A 14703-nucleotide genomic window follows, 5' to 3' on the forward strand; every position below is an offset into this window, starting at 1 on the left:
TAATCTCCTAGCCTTGAGATAACAGAAGCTAGGGAGTGTCTCTCCCCGAAACATTTACCCTGCTTATCTCAATGTAAAATTCCAGTAGTGGTTCCTGAATGCCAGGCTAAATTCCTCAGCTCAGCCATCAATGCTCACACGTGGCTAACAGCCAGCGCAGCAGAAAGTCAGGAAAAGGAAGCTAGGTGCTGTCCCAGGGAACCCCACCAGGGGGAGACAAAGCCCTGCAGAGGAACAGGTCACTCCCCAGGGCTCAGGGGCCTATGCAGAAGAGGAACACTGCAGGCCAGGCCAGAAAGGATCAGGAAAGGTCAGAGAAGACCTCTCCCAGGAAGAAATGCTTCTGTAGGCACAGTCAAGAGGACAGGGGTGCCCTCTTCCTGGGAGCAAAATGAGCAATGTAAGGCCAACTGCCTGCTAAGCACGGGATGCCATCAGCAGGCAGAACTGAGCTGAACGGCCAACAAGAACGGCAGCTGCCCGCTGGGCAGTACTGGCCCACACCTTTAATCCCAGCACACAGCAGGCAGAAGCAGGTGGATTTCCGAGTTTGAGGCCAGCCCAGTCTACAGCGAGAGTTCCAAGATAGCTAAGGCTACACAGAAAAACCCTGTCTAGAAAAAAAAAAGGCAGATGACAAAGATGGGCTCAGATGGTTTGTTCAAGCTTGTCCCCATGCTGTGAGCAAAAGGATGCAGAGCACTTGGGACCAAAGAGCACAACTCCAGATCGCGCTCCCACATCCTGGAACCAAAGACTTTCCCATCCAAGTAGTTCCAAGAACACTTCTGGGGCCTTCAGGGGCTCTACCCTGGGTTCACCCACCCCAAAGCATCAAGTCAGCTGACCCATAACACCGTAAGTCACCACAACCTCCAACTATCAGAGCTCAGTCACCATCTTTTCTGTTCCTTTTGTCTTCCTTTCCTTCTCCTTTTAGTGTAATATCCTTGTCCATTCCATCTCCTTACTGGATTCGTAGGTGAACCATATTACAGATTTCCAGTCTTGTTATTTCTATATGAGTCTGTTCACAAGCTGCTAAATCTCTCCTGAAATCCAGTTATCTACCTGCTAGGTATACATTTCTCTTACAGATTTTTGTCATTGTTGTTGTTGTTGTTGTTGTACTGAATGTAGTGAGTGTTTCAGATTCCTTATCCAGTAACAGTAGCTGTGTGGTTTATGGGTCTGTTGCCTTTGCTTTGTTTCTGGCTTTGATTTTGCTCCTGCAGTGCTGAAGGTGGAACCCTGGGTCTGGCACCTGCTGGGCAAGCGCTCTACCACACTGGGCGTTGATTCTCTTACTCATGGCCTCATTTTTCTTGCCACTCACTTCCACGCTAATGCCCCTGCCCAATCTTGTTGTCAAGAAGGCACAAACAAACTACCTAAGCAACTTTGTTTTTCTCTTCCTTTTACCTCCAAACCCAGCACCTTTGCCTTGAAGTCCAGTGTGTAGGATACCTAAAGAGCAGGGGGCACCCCACAGCGAGACCTGCTGGATTATAGTCAGAGACTAGGAAGGTGTCATATATTCGTGCCCACTGGCACCTGCTCAGCTCAGTGTTGACATAAACTATAAAAAGAGCCCTCACAGTGTTCCAAGAAACCCCTATATTGTTGCAGGAGTCACATCTTCATCCTCATCAGCGACTGCACCATGCATCTGAATGCAGAAAGCAACCCTAAGGGGAAATGAGCTCATGACAATCAAACCCATCGTCGTCATACGAAATCCTGAGGGAAATAACTTCTGGAGAGATGGTGCTTTGAATCCTTAATTTATAAACCTGAAAGAAAAACAAAACACAACAAAACCCAATTCCCTGAAAACTCAGAGATGGGCAGTAAGCACAGGCCCCCCAGTGTGCACAGCCCTGGTCCAGTCCCCACAGAAAGCAGATCAGCAGATCCGTCATCTCCAAGCTTGGCAAGGGAGTGGGCACATAGCATTTCCACACGTTGCAGCTCATGAACCAGGGCAGCTGTTTGCTGAGAGGCACACGGGAATGTCTGTCAATGGGCTCCGGCAACAATACAGCCTTTGACTCAGCAGTTGCCCAGGGAGAAACGGCCCTCATCCGTGGTCATGCTCTCAAGGACATCCGGAAAGGCCAGCGGGCACAGTGACTCAGTCCTCTGGTTCTTTTGTTGCTCCTAGCTTCCCTAATGCGGACTGCAGGCTGCTCACCCTCACGCCTGCCTGACAAAGGAGGGTTTATGAACTCCTTTTGGAAACTCCATGCAGGGAGCCCCAGCAGGCTGCAGAGTGGGAGTTCAGATCCAGCTGGGTTGCAGTCATCACCTGGGAACTAGATGGAGGGACGAATGATGACTGAGCCTTGAAGTCACAGGCTTTGCCACACAGAGCCACCCTGGCTCTGGAGTGGGCCTTCTCAAATACCTGTGACCCTCCCAAACCTGGAGGGTGGGTGGAAAGAGCCCCACTTACTCCTGGATAGCCAGGGCTGCTGTGCCTGTAGCCACATGGAGGACAAATGTGGACACAAGGGATCCTCCAAGAATGAGGCTCACAGCCAAGGTCATAGAGAGCCACACGGGGGTGAGAGAAGAAGGACCGGAATAAAGCAAGCCCCATCTCCTGTAGAGAATCCATGCTCTCCTTTCCAACCCTTGTGTGTGTGTTTGCCAAAACGGCTGTAAAAGACCCACAAATGGAATTGCTTAAACAGCAGAACTCCATTGCCTCCAAGCCAGAAGGCCAGAAGCCCAAGATCAAGGTATCCGGAAGCTCTGGAGAGTAGCCACCCTTCTCCTTGGAGACTGTCAGCAACCCTGGTACCCTTGACTTGTCAAAGCAGCGTTGCAATCTCAACCTTCATCTTCACACATTTCTCTCTGTGCTGGTGTCTGTCTCCAAACTTCCCCTCTTGTGACAGACACCACCAGTCCCACTCAATTAGGGCCACCCTAGTGACCGCATCCCTACTTGGTTAGCTCAGAAAAGTCCTTATTTCAGGTCCTGGTCACATTCTAAGGGACACATGTTAGGAATTCAAATAAGATCATCTTGGGAAGACACAATTCCATTGATAAATATTCATGATGCGTTGAATATTCATGAGAAGATGAGCCTGCGTGCGCACTCCCCAAGGGCCTGTCCTCTGAGGATTTGTGCGCTGGAGAGGAAGGTTTTACCTTTCTCCAAACCTGCCCTGGGCTGAAGACCACCCTCCAAGTCCATGCCCAAGTGGACCCTGGGGGAAGCTCTGGGTGCGGAACTCACCCCCTGAATTCCCAGGGCTCAGAAAGCTGGGCAAGGGGGATGCTGAGTCTGAGGCCAGCATGGGTTACATAGTGAGTTCTCAGCCAACCTGGGCTACAGTGTGAGACCTTAATCTCAAAAAAGCAGGGCTAAGAATGACTGCACGCAGAACCCTAGTACTCAGAGAACTGAGGCAGGAAGGTTTCCATGACTTTGATGACAGACTGGGAAGAGGAGATGGTTCCGAAATGTCACCTTAAACTTGGCTGAGGGAGGATTGAAACCTTTGCCTTGTCCCCAAGGCATTCAGAAAACAGTTGTTGAATTTGGAAGTGAGTGAACAGATGAGTGTGTGAAAAAAAAAAAAATGACGTGTGCATGGCCTGACACAGGGCTAGGTGACTAGGAGGGCATATGTGGGTCAGTGAATGACCGACCCTTCAGGCACTGTCGGCCATTCATTTCTCAGTCATCAAGAGACAGCCAAGCAACCTCTTGACCACAAGGAAGAAGCAGACTTACTACACACACACACACACACACACACACACACACACACACACACCAGTGTGTTCTCTTTCTTATCTAGGAACTGATATGTCTTCATCTTCTTATCTGGCCTGCTGGAGGGCCATCTTCTTTCCTGGAGTCAGGCCTGGGCCTCCTCATCTACCCGAGCTCTTCTCCAGGGCCAGCAGCTCCCTTCCTGAGAGGACATCTCTTCTGTACTCCTTCAGAGCAGCCACAGTGCTGGGCAGCAGCTGAGGTGTCAGGCTCAGCGAGGATCCTGTCATGCTTTTCTTGACAAGGTCAAAGGCTTTAGGGACGCCATTGTAAGGAAGAAAAGCTAAGTACAAAGAACCAAGTAAACCCAAGACGGCAATGTACATCCCCCTGCCTCAGAGCCTACCTGACCCTCTCTCCAGCAAGGACTCATTTCCAATTCTCCCCATATAGAACTCTGCTTTAATACCTTGAGACACACCGAAGACGGGTATGTGCCCTGCTCATCCCAGACACAACAGCCACTCTGCTGTGCGGTTACGGCGTGCTAGGCTCCGGGTCATCGGAAACGTGACAGGATTGGCTTTTATCAGATTCTATGTTAGTGCAGCGTTAAAGAGTGAGTCTTCCAGGCTGGAGAGATGGCTCAGCAGTGAAGAGCGCCGACTGCTCCTCTAAAGGTTGTGAGTTCAAATCTCAGCAACCACATGGTGGCTCACAATCATCCTAAATGAGATCTGACGCCCTCTTCTGGGATGTCTGAAGAGAGCTACAGTGTACTTACATATAATAAATAAATAAATCTTTAAAAAAAGAATGAGCTTTCCTTCCTCTTGAGGTACTCTAATACAAGAATGAACCAAGATATGAAGTCTCCACTTCCCCTGTGCCTTCCATCTGCCTATCATCTATGGTTTGTAACCTGTGAGTTGTCGATCATATGTGTCTGATGTCTATCCATCCTCTGTCCCCAACAAAGGGGGTTTGCTCTGTACTCGCTGAACAACATAGATAGCAAGGCGGCGTAGGGGAGGATGAATTCTTCTACAGATATCCTGTTCAGTCACACAAGGGAAGAAGCCATTTTACTGACCCCCAACTGACACAGAAAAGCACTCAAGACTGGAAACAAATGTTACCAACCCATTTCCAGCCTTTATGGTGGATACATGTTAAGGTTCCTTTTAACTTATTAGCTGCTTTCAGCAAATGATTACCACAACACACACAGAGTTCTGAACCAGGGTATAAAAGAGTATATAGCTCAAGATTAAAGCCACATATTTAGCTTAGATCGTAAAAGCTGTTTAAATAGGAAGTCCAGGGCATAGTAAGGTTGGTTACATTATTTTCTTAAATACAACTTAAACAGACCCAGTACATAGTTTTAAATGATTTTCAGGCATATGATGAGCTTGGTCTCAAGATTTGGCAAATATTCCATTTCTAAAGGCATGAGATGTTTTCAGATAATTCTACTCCCCCGAGATCTCCTCAGTGATCCCACCTTGTATTTTGTCATACTCCACGGTGAGAAAAGCCTTCTGCACCAAAGAGCCCCGTGACCTTCCCTCTACTCTGAGTTGTTCTAAATTTGATAAGTCACAGAAGATTTTATGAACTGTTCTGGGTCTGGAGATGTTACTACAAGAAATTTCAATTTGAACATCCCATGCAAATGAATAGCTGACAAGCTATTTTTCTTTTATTAAAAGATCGATTGATCGATCAATCTATCTATCCATCCATCCATCCGCCCGCCCACCCACCCATCCATCCATCCATCTATCTATCTATCTATCTATCTATCTATCTATCTATCTATCTATCTATCTATCTATCGATCTATTTTGTGAATAGATGTTCCATACATGTGCAGTGCCCAAGGAAGACAGAAAAAGACATCAGGTCCCCTAAAACTGGAGATATAAACAGTTGTGACCCCTACACGCACCATGTGGGTACTGGGAACAACAACCCAGTCCTTTGATAGAGCAGGCAATGTTCTTAATTGCTGAGCCATCTCTCCAGTCCCAGGAGCTTTTTTTTTTTTTTTTTTTTAATGCTCTTAAAATAGATTGGATGCTGGTGTGGAATGCTTCACCTCGGACCATTCCTGGAGTTAGGCTGAGTGAAACCAGGCAGAGCAAAGCTCTCAGAGTGGTTGCATCGTCAGCACTATATTAATGTGAGGAAATTTCCAGTGATTTTTCTCACACACAAAAAAAGTCTCCAGGGCATTATTCAGTGAACAAAAAACTTGATGAAATGTTTGTGCTATTTTAAAATTGCCAAATCAAGGACATGACGTGCTTTAAAAGTCACTGCCAAAAATATGAGAAGCATCTTCCAGACCCAGAAAAGAGAGTTGAAACATCTGTGCTCGGTTTCCATTGTGGAGGGCAGGGCTGTGTGACTGATAAGGATGGTGCTTTGCATGTAAATACTATGATGCCCTGGGCACAGTTTCACTGGTCATGGGTACCCAGACACCTTGGAGGAATGGTGGGTTTGTATCCAGATGTGCAGCTATATGTGAATGCTCCAAGGATAGAGAGGAGCCAGCCCACAGCAGGGATCCCTGTGCGTGTGGTACCCCCTGAGATTAGTAGCAAAGCAGACATGCTAGAACCCATCATCATTGTCTATATTCCTATGTTTGTTGTTAGTGGAAAGATCTGAGTATTCCACATTGCATTTTGTCCATTCACCTGTTAACGGACAGTTGGTTGGTCTCAGCCTCTGTGCCTCTGTGACTCGAACTGCCACAAACATTCTGGTGTGTGTCGTCTGGGGCATAGCTTCTTCTGTCTTGGATAAATATTTAGGAGTAGAAAGGCTGCATCACATGGCAGCTTATGTGTGATTGTACTGTCCAATTAAGAGGATCTCGAAGACAAACCACTGGGTCCATTTCTAGGGGAATTTTTAGATTGGGTTAAGTGAGATGGGAAGACACACCCTAAATGTGTGTGGCTCTATTTCAGCCCCTGACTGAGGAAAAGGCAGAAAGCAAGCTGAGCTCTAGCCTCCATCTCCCCGTCTCTCTCTGCTCACTGACTTCAGGTGCCTCCAACCCTGCTGCCATGCCTTCACCAGCGCTGATGGACTGGATCCCTACAACTGTGAGCCAAAATAAACCCCTCCTCCCTTAAGCTGCTCTTCCAGGGTGTGTTGTCAGCACAGTGAGAAAAGGAACTAATGCAGTGTTTCTAAGTAACTGCCAGGCAGCCTTTTAAAGTGGCTGCATGGTTTATGCCCAACCTGGTTCAGCATCCTCGCTATTTGGTCTTATCAGATGTTCTAACAAGAGGCTGGTGGTACTATCTTCTTATTTTTCACCTCTCTAACAACAATACTACTACCGAACTCCTTTTCAGTTACTTCTTGGCAATGGTATTGCTTCAGTGTGAAAATCTGGCTTCTGAAGTCATTGTTCTGGAAATGGGTGTGTTGTTGATGTTTAGAGCTACATTGTGTTGTGGAAATTGCCTCTGGATCTGTGGCTCATCTTTTCATTTTCATAATGAAATTCTTAAATTAGTGGAGTACTAATTTTTAAAAGAGTTTTTTTTTTTAATCAATTTCCATTTCATGATTTGTACATTCATAGATGGCAGTCTATGAAATTTTGGCCTTTTATATGCTCTGAAAGTTGTTCTGTAACATTTACTTCTAGATTGAAGTATGAGTCCAAAGTATACATACATACTGTAATTGCATACAGTGTGAGAGAAGGTAAAATCCAAGGTGCCCACCCAGCCCATATAGATTCCCAGTGGCTCCAGTCCCTTTTCCTCATTGAATTCCCATGGTGTCTCTGTTGAAAATGCATTGACCACTATAGGAGCTCAAATCCCTTGAACCAGCTCTTGTTAGTTTAAATTATCTTTCTGTGTTGTTCTGTTTAAATAACTTTATTGATCATTCTTCTTGTTGACTAATTCTTTCTTATATATTATCCAGCCTCTTAATAATACTATTCCATATACCTTTTCATATGCTTTCTCTGGGGCTGGGGAGGTGACCCAGTGGCTAAGAGTGCTTGTTATTCTTCCAGAGGATCTACATCAGGTGGCTCACAACTGCCTGTAACTCCAGGGGACCCAACACCCTCTTCTGGCCCTCACAGGCACCTACACATACTTGGCATGCATGTACACAAGCACAGATTTAAGCAGGTCTTCCATTTTAGCTCATGACAAATGAGGATGTTTACACATGATATGGAGTCTTGGTACATTCATGTTTAGAACTCCCAAGTATCTTCTGCATCCCCTGTCTCCGTCCTTTTTATGTGGTATAAAATAACCACATCTCTCATGGTTATTGTATACTGCTTTATACTGATAAATTCAGCATTTATGTCATCTCTGAATTTTCCCCAATTGACTATACACCTCATAACTGTGAATCTCTTTCTTTCCCAGTAGTTCCTTAGGATAGTGTCTAGTGAGAGTACTGTTTTTGCAGACTCTGGATTCTGTTGTCTTCTTTTGAAGGGTGTTGGATCCTGGCAGTAAGTTCACTTTCCACAGCCATGACTGTCACCTTGGTCTTACTGAGACTTGGTTCTAGGCTTTGTCACAGTACATCTATTTGGGTTTTCCTATTATATTTTCAAGCAAAAAAAAATGTGACCTCACCCTTAAAAAGTGTTTGGGATGTCAGTGAGAGCTCAAGGTCTGCCAGGTGCAATAGTCAACAGCCTGTCACTATGGCAACGTAACCCAGAGAAACAACGTGTAAGGAAGATGGTTTCTTTGGGTTCATGGTTTTAGAAGATTTAGATTATAGTCATTTGGTTCTGTTGGTTTAGAGCCTGTGGCAAGGGAACAACACATCTTGCATAGACAGAACTGCTCCCCTCATGGTGGTCAAAAGCAAAGAAAGAGAAAAGAAGGGTCCAGAGTCCCTTTATGCCTTTCAAGAACATGGGCCAATGACCTAACTTCCTCCCATCAGGTCCTGCCTTCTAAAGGTTCCATCATCTCTATTATAGTTTGCATCTCTGTGATAAAGCACTGACCAAGACAATGTAGAGACGGAGAGGGTTTATCTCATCTTAGAGCTCCCAGGTCACAGCCCATCACTGAGGAAAGTTAGGACAGAAGCCTGAAGGCAGAAACTGACACAGAGACCATAGAGGAATGCTTCTTATTGGCTTGCTCTCCAAGTCTTGCTCATCCTTTCTTATACTACCAAGGACCAGGGATGACACTTGTGATGGTTTGTATATGCTTGGCCCAGGGAGTGGCACTACTAGGAGGTGTGGCCTTGCTGGAGCAGGTGTGTCACTGTGGGTGTGGGCTTAAGACCCTCACCCAAGCTGCCTGGAAACCAGTATTCTGCTAGTAACCTTCAGATAAAGATGTAGAAAACTCAGTTCCTCCTGCACCATGCCTGCCTGTATGCATCCTGCCTTGATGATACTGGACTGAACCTCTGAACCTGTAAGCCAGCCCCAATGAAATGTTGTCCTTATCTTGGTCATGGTGTCTGTTCATAGCGGTAAAACCCTAAGACAGTACTTCCCATAGTAGGCTGAGCCATTCCTCATTAATCACTAGTCAAGAAAATGCCTAACAAACAAGCCCACAGGCCAATCTGATAGAGGCAGTTCCTGGACTGAGGTTCCCTCTTCACAGATGATTCAACTTGACAAAAACTATACAACCTTAATGGTGTAGGAAGCTGTTGGGTGAGCTTTCAAAACACAGGCCTTTGGGAGATACTTCCAAACCATAGCCCCAGGCCCCAGCAGGCCAGCTGGACCCAAGCTAGCTCCCTAGCACTAGGCAGGTGCTAACAACCTCTGTTCAGCTCTTTCAGGATTCTAGCTGGTGCATTCTTGTAGGCCGCGTGGAGAGCCAGCCACATATGCTGTTCAGGACTCAACATAGAATGGATATTTAGCTTCTTGCAACTTCCTTCCTCATCGTTCTTCCCTCTGGTTTTGTAGCCCAAGACTCAGACATGTAACTCTGGTCTTGAGACCTGTTCCTGGTATAACTCAGTGATGACAAATGGCTCACTGGGAAGATGTCACCTCGTTTGTGTCCCTTGCTGCAAAGGCCATGTCCACTTGGATTCTTGTCTGCCTCTGACTCCCTGATACTCATAAATGGCTCCCTTCTGTACAGGCATGTTGTTTGAAGAATAGGTTTTTGATGTAGCTTCATCTCCATGGCTAGGATCTGAAAGTTACCTGGTGTGTGTGTGTGTGTGTGTGTGTGTGTGTGTGTGTGTATTTAAGCCAACTGATTTAACAGCTAATAAATCTCACACTGGAGAAAGTTGATTCTGTCACTAGTCAATAAGCATTTGTAGCATTTCTCTTCCAGAAGTAAAAAGAACATTGGTTTTTATATCCTACTTTACACAGCATATGAAAGGCTCTATGTGGTCCAGTGCATTTTCTTTTCTAAAGGATTTGTTTTGTTTTATGTGTATGAGTGGTTTGTCTATATGTACACTATGCTCATTCCTGTTTTTGCCCAAGGAAGTCGGAAGAGGGCATCAGAGCCCCTGGAACTGGAGTTGTAAATGGTTGGGAGCCACCCTGTGGGTGCTGGGAACTGAATCCAGGTCCTCTACAAGAGCAGCAGGTGCTCTTAACTGCTGAGCCATCTATCCAGCCCCTCAAGTACATTTTCTTTCTTTCTTTTCTTTTCTTTTCTTTTCTTTCTTTTTTTTTTTTTTTTTTTCTAATTTTTCGAGACAGGGTTTCTCTGTGTAGCCCTGGCTGTCCTGGAACTCACTTTGTAGACCAGGCTGGCCTCGAACTCAGAAATCCACCTGCCTCTGCCTCCCAAGTGCTGGGATTAAAGGTGTGTACCACCACCACCTGGCTCAAGTACATTTTCTAAGCACTCATGGATCCACAAACCTAACTAAACAAGGAAGGCTCTTGGGGGAATAAAAGGGCAAGCTTGGTCCTAGGCTTCAGAAAGCTGCCCTGAGACAGCTGCAGCAGAGTGCCGCAAGGGTGACAGGCAACATGTTCAGCAGGCCTTGACTTTGATCAAAGCCCAGAAGGAGAAGGAGGGAGGGGAGAAGGAAGAGGAGGAGTGAAGGAGAAGAAAAAAGGTCTCCTGGGGAGCTGGCTGTGTGCAGAATTGCCAACCTCAGCTCTCGTGCTCCCAGAGACACGTATGGCATGTCCAAGCATCACACACACACACACACACACACACACACACACACAGGCACACACACATACAATACACACAGACACACACACACCACATATATACACACACACACCACATACACACACACACACCACATACACACACACAATACACACAGACACAGACACACACACAGAGGACAGGTACCCAGAGACAGGCATGGCATGTCCAAGAATCACCCTCCCACTCCACCTCCTTCTCTGTAAAAAATTCCTGACCTAGGTGGCACTTGGGAGCATGCAATCTCACAGGAACAACACTTGAAATAGTTTGAGAACTTTAACGTTCTAACTAGTCACAAGTTGGTAAGGACGCAGTCACATCTGGTACCCACGCCCCTCTGACAGCCATAGTGATGCCGTTCTGGAGATCTGAGTGGGCAGCTCAATGGAGGAGGTCTCTTAGAATGACACATTGAATGGCATCAGTCTCCGTGACATTAAGACAGTCATGCTGGACCTCATAATAAACTCACTGGAGTCCTACATGGACTCCATGCCCATGAGCCCCTTCCCTGCCCTGTAAGGGGAACACAGCAGCTTGTATCACACTCCTGTACTCTCTTCATGTAATCCAGTCTGGCTATTAATAGGACTTCTAGTATTTTCCTACAGAACCTCCTGGGGTTTCATGCAGTCCACTCAGGAAACCATCCACCCCAGCAATATAGAGAGAAGTCTAACTGAGATGGGAACCGACCATGGTGGGATGAAGAAGGGGTAGGAAAACTGATCAGAGGTGAAGAAAAAAGACAGATGTGGGCATCTGGTTGGGTTTAGTTGGGAATATGAGAAAGAAACCTGAGACAACCCCCCCAAGAATTTTTCCTCTAAGACCTGAAGTCTATTGGAAATGGTTGTATGGTGGTTTGAATAGGAATGCCCCCCCCTCCCCATAGACTCATGTGTGTGAATGCTTGGTCACAGGGAGTGATGCTATTAGGAGGTGTGGCCTTGTTGGAGGAAGTATGTCACTGGGGGTGAGCTTTGAGGTCCCCTATGCTCAAGCCAGGCCCAGTGTGTTTCTCTCTTCCTGCTGCCTGCAGATTCAGATATAGACCTCTCAGCATCTCCAGCATCATGACTGCCTGTTTGCCACCATGCTTCACACCATTACAATAATGGTGCAAACCTCTGACCTAAAAGCCAGCCCCAATGAAATGTTTTCCTTTCTAAGAGTTGCTGTGGTCATGATACCTCTTCACAGCAGTAGAAACCTGAAGTGTATCAGGTTGTCCATGGGTATTTAAGAAAGCCAACTGGGGATGAGTTAAACCACTTCACTCTTTTGGAAATATATGTATGAGTCATAGAAAGAAACAACTGAAAATGGCTGGCTGGTCATGGGAGACAAGGCCCCAACCCCCAACCCTCAACCCCCAACCCCCAGCAGGACACAGAACTTGTTCTCAGTCCCACTGGCACCCATAATCTTGGCACCATGTTCTACCACAAGAGGCTTGCTCCATTCTGCCAGCCATCTCTGGGAGGGGCTATAGTTCACCCCGACTCTCTCCTCTATAGTTCAAGAGAGGTCTTTCCATCCTTTCCAGGTGGGGGACAGTAGAGGAGGCTGGAGTAGGACCCCATGATGACTCAATGCATCCAGCTTGATCCCTCTGACAGCTCTTGTGGACCTCTCCCCCAGAAGCTCTGAGTCCTCACACTGACCGGACTGGATCCCTGATAACTTCCCAGCCCCCTACAGAGCTTGCCCAGTGAACAAAGAAATAAGTTAAGGGAGGGAAATTCTATAGGGTTCAACCATACATACAGTGTCTTTTACCCAGGCTGCTCTGTCTCCTTCGCTCTTTCCCCGAATGCTTTCTAAAGGCATCATTTGTGTTTAAGGAGGATCTCAGAGATGGTCTTGCAGATGAAAAGAGTGGCCCTGGATATCATGTGTTCTCTCAGGGCTGTGACACAGTCTACTGATGTTATTGTATGGGAAGGGAGAGAGCTCCTGGGAGGAGGTTGTGTCAGCCAGGGTGATGGAATGCCCCTTAGAATAAAAGGATCAGACTCCTTGGATGCCAGGTGGGCAGGGCTGAGGATCTAGGGCAGAGGGAAAGATCTTAAGCACCAGGCAGGCTTCACCCAGAAGGAAGATGCTGGATCTTGGAACTGGCTTTGGATAAGGAGCACCCAGTATTTCCTTAGCCTTAAGAGAGCAGCAACCCAGCCTGCCTCCTTTACTGTTGAGTCGAAGAGCCCCGGGCAATCAGTGGACAGGTAGCAGGTGTGGAAGAGATGTGAGTGAAGGAACAGGTTGGCGGGACACAGCCTTGGCAGATATAGAGTCATCTCAATGCCCCTTGGCTAGGGAGATGATAAGCAGCCCCCAGTTGGCCTGGGTAAAGATAATGCCTATGGCATGCCCAGGCAGGATTACATCACTAAGGAGTATGCCCCCCCCCCATGGTGTGAGCATGGCATAGAAGGTCTGGCTAACAGGTCCCTTCTGCCTACAGTTTGCCAAGCAGGTTGTAATCCGAGCAGAATCTCTCGCCCCTCCCATGTCCCCCCACTCACCTTCTCTTCCCTGGTATACACTTCCAACAGCTTCTCTGTAACTGAGGGGTCTGCTTCTTGTCCACATGATGTTTGTGAGGGCTCACACCCATTGGTCATACAGCTTGCTTGGACATACATTAGAATGTTAACCACTCCAATCCCAGTGAGGGCAGAGCTGCTACCCATGACCTCCTAAGGCTTGTCCTTCATCCCAGGCCATCCTCCTTCCTGTCCTTCCTCAGATCCAGTCACTTCAAATAGCGCCCAAACTTCAAACACCCCAGTGTGTTTGCCAGCCTGACTGACCCTCTGCTGGTGCCCTAATACGAAACAGTCCACTAAGAGCCAGGAGACAAGGAGGGGCCTAAGAACGTTGTTCACCTTGCCTAGCCTTCTAGCCTTCCCCGTGGTGCCCATAGAGAGCTTCAAATATGAAGTACACAGGGATGGCAGGGAATATGCCGGACCCATTCTCAGACGCCGGAGTCCAGTGGCCAGTCAGGAGGCAACCCTGTCAGCACTGTGAGCAGAAAGACGGGCGAACAGAACTGTGTACTCTCAAAGGATGATTCGCAGTGCTTGGAGTCCCGGGTACCTGGGCTGCCATCAGAAGCCACCTGGCTCTGACCCCAGAGCAAGGCTCTTACTCCTTGGGGATGGGCTTTTGTCTCAACTGGCTGAGATAGGGATGATGGCTTAAATTATAACCCCGTCCCATCCCTCCTCGGGGCAAACTTTTCTGGGCCATCCACTCCCCTGAAAACCTTTGTATGACTCCAGCAGAGGTGTCCACTCAGCTACACACTGTTCCAACGGTGAGCATGCAGTTCCCAGCAGTCTGCCCTCTACAACTCATGCCCCCAAACACCACTAACAGCTCCCCTGGTCTCACAGTATCCCCTCGTGCCCAATGTCCCCAGTGTTCTGATATTCCAACACCTTGCCGCCACAGTCTGCTACTCCTAGGTCCCTGACCACTGGCCCGCCCCCTATGAAGGAGCCTCTTTTGTGGGTCTCAGCCACTTTCAGTATCCTCTGTCTTGCTTAGCCTTGGCTTCTAGAGCCACCCGGGGTCCCCGTGTCCCTGTCCCCAGCTTCCCCGCCACCAGCAGCCACCGCTTGAGCATCTCCATCACCACCATGCGTCCCTGCGTCCCACCTCGGGGTACCCGAGGATCCCCGCGGTCCTGGCCCCGGCCTCCCGCGTCCCCCGCGTTCCCAGCCCCGCGCCGCTGACGCCATGACGCCGCGGCGGAGCGAGGGG

This window comes from Mus pahari, chromosome 5 (genome assembly GCF_900095145.1).
Source record: "Mus pahari chromosome 5, PAHARI_EIJ_v1.1, whole genome shotgun sequence".
Taxonomy (NCBI): Eukaryota; Metazoa; Chordata; class Mammalia; order Rodentia; family Muridae; genus Mus; species Mus pahari.